Genomic DNA, 5,368 nt, shown 5'->3' with positions numbered 1-5,368 from the left:
GAGTTCCAGGACAGCCAGGGCTACACAGAGAAACCCTGTCTCTAACGCCCTCCCCCCCCTCCAAGAAACCTTGTTTCAAATAAATAAAAACTAAGCAAGTAATTGCATACATACATACATACATACAAACAACAAATAATGAGAGCTAATGGCTGGGAGCTATCCATCACTCCAATGCACACAGACAGACATGCATCCACCCACTCACACGCATGCAACATATGCAAACATACAATACACAACACACACACACACACACACACACACACACACACACACACACACGGTGGTCAAGCTAGGACCCACCCCAGATTTGTGTTTCAGAGAGCATTACTTATTCCTTCCTTCCTTCCTTCCTTCCTTCCTTCCTTCCTTCCTTCCTTCCTTCCTTCCTTCCTTTCTTCCTTCCTTCCTTCCTTTTTTCCTTTCTTCCTTCCTTCTTTTTGCTTCAGACAGTGTGAATTACATTATCATTCTTAGTGACTGATATTTATGTTTATATAAATTTTAACCTATTTTGACTGTCTAGCTAACTAACCAAGTAACTAAGTCTGCCTGGCATACAAGAGGAGTTCCAGGATGACTGATTATATTTATCTTTTATTATGCATTTTAATACAAAAATAACAAAAAATTTAAAAGGTTCGATTCATCTGACACTTAAAAGTAATAGTCAAAAAGCAGGAGAAAAACAGGTGGCTGTGGCTTCTTTCTGGTGGCTTTTCAGTGCCTTCTCACCGTTCTACACTGGTTTAGCTGCAGTTCTGGTCCCCTAGCGGCTGGGAAAGAAAGGGCAAGGTAGGTCACACGTGGCCGGCACCCTCCATCTTGGTGAGGTCAGTCAGCCGGCAGCTAAGATGGCTGCCATCCACAGGTCACCTTCCATCTTGGTGAGGTCAATGAGCAATCACACCTTCCGGGGAAACACACACACACACACACACACACACACAAGTTGAATTTGAACTAAACATACAGTAGAGAAAAAGAAAAAGAAATCTAAAACAGAGAGCAAACCAAAACAATATCCAAAATAACCTTTCCTGGGGTTAATGAAATAACAGAACCGGCTGTGGCCATACAAGCCTTTCATCCCATCACTCAGGAAGGAAGGAAACAGAGGCAATGCTGTGAACTGGAGGCAGGTCTGATCTAGATAGTGATTTCCAGGGCTATGTAGAGATTCCCCTGCCTGCTCCAACTAAGTCAATGAACAGGAAACATATAACTATAATTATTAACCTGGGATAAAACAAACAAACAAACAAACAAGGGAAGGTGGTGCTGGGTGCCTGGTTTATGGTCTCTCTGTCTGTCTCTGTCTGTCTGTCTCTCCTCTCTCTCCTTCCTCTCTCTCTCTCTGTCTCTCTCTCTCTCTCTCTTTGTCTCTGTCTGTCCTCTCTCCTTCCTCTCTCTCTGTCTCTCTCCTTCTTCTCTCTCTCTCTCTCCTCCCTCTCTGCCTCTCCTCCCTCTCTCTCCTTCCTCTCTCTCTTTCCCCCTCTCTCCTCTCTCTCTTTCTGTCTCTCTCTCCTCTCTCTCTGTCTCTCTCTCCAGTCTGTTTCTTTCTCTCTGTCTCTCTTTCTCTTTCTCTCTGTCTCTCTTTCTCTTTCTCTCTCTGTCTCTGTCTCTCTGTCTCTGTCTCTGTCTCTGTCTCTCTCTCTCTCTCTGACCCCAGGGGTGTACCTGCCTGCCTTGATGAACACTGTATTATGTAATAAACTCAGTAGTTTTAGAAATCAGGAGCTGGAAATATGCAGATAAGATGGTGGGGTGCACTGGGCAGTGGGAAGCAGAGGCAGGCGAATTTCTGAGTTCGAGGCTAGCCTGGTCTACAGAGTGAGTTCCAGGACAGCCAGGGCTACACGCAATTTCACACGTGAAGTCTGCGAGCGAGTGATAGTTCAGCTTGAATGTCTGAACTCACTGTCTTTCAGGGCCACTTTGGCTCAGGCACCAGCTGAACCAAAACCCTAAGCTCTTTGGAAATGCTAATGGAGTTGCTAACACACCCTAACTAACACAAAGAGGAAGACTACGGCCTAGCCTTGCCAGCTCTGGGATTTGTGAGGCAAAAATCTACACAATATTTACATGATTTGGAATTTCTACTTTATGTTTAATGTTTAATAAAATAAAGCGCCGGGCAGTGGTGGCACACGCCTTTAATCCCAGCACTTGGGAGGCAGGGCAGGTGGATTTCTGAGTTCGAGGCCAGCTTGGTCTGTCTACAGAGTGAGTTCCAGGACAGCCAGGGCTACACAGAGAAACCCTGTCTCTAACGCCCCCCACCCCCCAAGAAACCTTGTTTCAAATAAATAAAAACTAAGCAAGTAATTGCATACATACATACATACATACACAGATACATACAAACAACAAATAATGAGAGCTAATGGCTGGGAGCTATCCATCACTCCAATGAACACAGACAGACATGCATCCACCCACTCACACGCATGCAACATACACAAACATACAATACACAACACACACACACACACACATACACACACGGTGGTCAAGCTAGGACCCACCCCAGATTTGTGTTTCAGAGAGCATTACTTATTCCTTCCTTCCTTCCTTCCTTCCTTCCTTCCTTCCTTCCTTCCTTCCTTCCTTCCTTTTTTCCTTTCTTCCTTCCTTCTTTTTGCTTCAGACAGTGTGAATTACATTATCATTCTTAGTGACTGATATTTATGTTTATATAAATTTTAACCTATTTTGACTGTCTAGCTAACTAACCAAGTAACTAAGTCTGCCTGGCATACAAGAGGAGTTCCAGGATGACTGATTATATTTATCTTTTATTATGCATTTTAATACAAAAATAACAAAAAATTTAAAAGGTTCGATTCATCTGACACTTAAAAGTAATAGACAAAAAGCAGGAGAAAAACAGGTGGCTGTGGCTTCTTTCTGGTGGCTTTTCAGTGCCTTCTCACCGTTCTACACTGGTTTAGCTGCAGTTCTGGTCCCCTAGCGGCTGGGAAAGAAAGGGCAAGGTAGGTCACACGTGGCCGGCACCCTCCATCTTGGTGAGGTCAGTCAGCCGGCAGCTAAGATGGCTGCCATCCACAGGTCACCTTCCATCTTGGTGAGGTCAATGAGCAATCACACCTTCCGGGGAAACACACACACACACACACACAAGTTGAATTTGAACTAAACATACAGTAGAGAAAAAGAAAAAGAAATCTAAAACAGAGAGCAAACCAAAACAATATCCAAAATAACCTTTCCTGGGGTTAATGAAATAACAGAACCGGCTGTGGCCATACAAGCCTTTCATCCCATCACTCAGGAAGGAAGGAAACAGAGGCAATGCTGTGAACTGGAGGCAGGTCTGATCTAGATAGTGATTTCCAGGGCTATGTAGAGACTCCCCTGCCTGCCCCAACTAAGTCAATGAACAGGAAACATATAACTATAATTATTAACCTGGGATAAAACAAACAAACAAACAAACAAGGGAAGGTGGTGCTGGGTGCCTGGTTTATGGTCTCTCTGTCTGTCTCTGTCTGTCTGTTTCTCTTCTCTCTCCTTCTTCTTCTCTCTCTCTCTCTCTCTCTCTCTCTTTGTCTCTGTCTGTCCTCTCTCCTTCCTCTCTCTCTGTCTCTCTCCTTCTTCTCTCTCTCTGTCTCTCCTCCCTCTCTGTCTCTCCTCCCTCTCTCGCCTTCCTCTCTCTCTTTCCTCCTCTCTCCTCTCTCTCTTTCTGTCTCTCTCTCCTCTCTCTCTCTGTCTCTCTCTCCAGTCTGTTTCTTTCTCTCTGTCTCTCTTTCTCTTTCTCTCTGTCTCTCTCTTTCTCTCTCTGTCTCTGTCTCTCTGTCTCTGTCTCTGTCTCTGTCTTTCTCTCTCTCTCTGACCCCAGGGGTGTACCTGCCTGCCTTGCTGAACACTGTATTATGTAATAAACTCAGTAGTTTTAGAAGTCAGGAGCTGGAAATATGTAAATTGCCTTTACATCCCTGTTATCTACAGGATGACAAGTAGTGTGGGGGCAAGAAAAAGAATTCAGAGAATCATGGTATGCACTCACTAATAAGTGGCTATTAGCCTAGAAAATTGGAATAGCCAAAGCATAATCCACACATCAAATGATGTACAGGAAGAATGGAGGAGTGGCCCCCGGTTCTGGAAAGACTCAGTGTACCAGTATAGGGCAAAACCAGAACAGAGAAGTGGGAAGGGGTGGATGGGAGAAAAAGGGGAGGGAAAGGGGCTTATGTGACTTTTGGGAAGTGGGGGGTGGCAGAAATTGGGAAATCATTTGAAATGTAAATAAAAAATATATCGAATTAAAAAAGAAGAATTCAGAGGGTGGTATTTCTTTCTTTTTTCTTTTCTTTTCTTTTCTTTTCTTTCTTTCTTTCTTTCTTTTTCTTTTCTTTTCTTTTCTTTTCTTTTTTTTTTTTTTTTTTTGGTTTTTTGAGTCAGGGTTTCTCTGTGTAGTCCTGCCTGTCCTGGAACTCATTCTGTAGACCAGGCTGGCGTCGAACTCAGAAATCCGCCTGCCTCTCCCTCCCAAGTACTGGGATTACAGGCATGTGCCACCATGCCTGGCTATGAGGGTGGTATTTCTTTCCTGGGTGACCCTGACTCAGAATCTAAAGAAAAAGAAAACTACACATTAAGAAGAAAATAAAGCAGCCGGGCAGTGGTGGCACACACCTGTAATCTCAGCTCTCTGGGAGGAAGAGGCAGGTGGATTTCTGAGTTTGAGGCTAGCCTGATCTACAGAGTGAGCTCCAAGACAGCCAGGGCTATACAGAGAAAGCCTGTCTCAAAAAAAAAAAAAAAGAAAAAGAAAAAGAAAAAAAAAAGAAAGAAAGAAAGAAAGAAAGAAAGAAAGAAAAGCAAAGAAAAGAAAAGAAAAAGAAACTAATCTAAAAAAAGTGAACGAAGTCTCCAGTTTATTGATTTGCCCCCCCCATCTCAACTCTCTCTCAACAGATCCATGCCCCTCCCAAACACTGCCTTCTCCCTCCTCCCTGGGGGTTGGGGGTGGGGGAGGGGTGGAGCAGAGCATTGCTGAGCTGGCTGCACATTCCTGCCAGTCTGTGAAGTCTGCACATTCCCTGGCCTGGTGCACTTTACTGCTGAGCCATGTCTCTCCAGAGGCAAATTTCACAGCGTGAAGTCTGCGAGCGAGTGATAGTTCAGCTTGAATGTCTGAACTCACTGTCTTTCAGGGCCACTTTGGCTCAGGCACCAGCCGAACCCAAAACCCTAGGCTCTTTGGAAATGCTAATGGAGTTGCTAACACACCCTAACAACAAAGAGGAAGACTATGGCCTAGCCTTGCCAGCTCTGGGATTTGTGAGGCAAAAATCTACACAATATTTACATGATTTGGAATTTCTACTTTATG

This window comes from Apodemus sylvaticus, unplaced genomic scaffold (genome assembly GCF_947179515.1).
Source record: "Apodemus sylvaticus unplaced genomic scaffold, mApoSyl1.1 scaffold_211, whole genome shotgun sequence".
Classification (NCBI taxonomy): Eukaryota; Metazoa; Chordata; class Mammalia; order Rodentia; family Muridae; genus Apodemus; species Apodemus sylvaticus.
The sequence above is the reverse complement of the archived record's forward strand: the minus strand, read 5'-3'. Positions refer to the sequence as shown.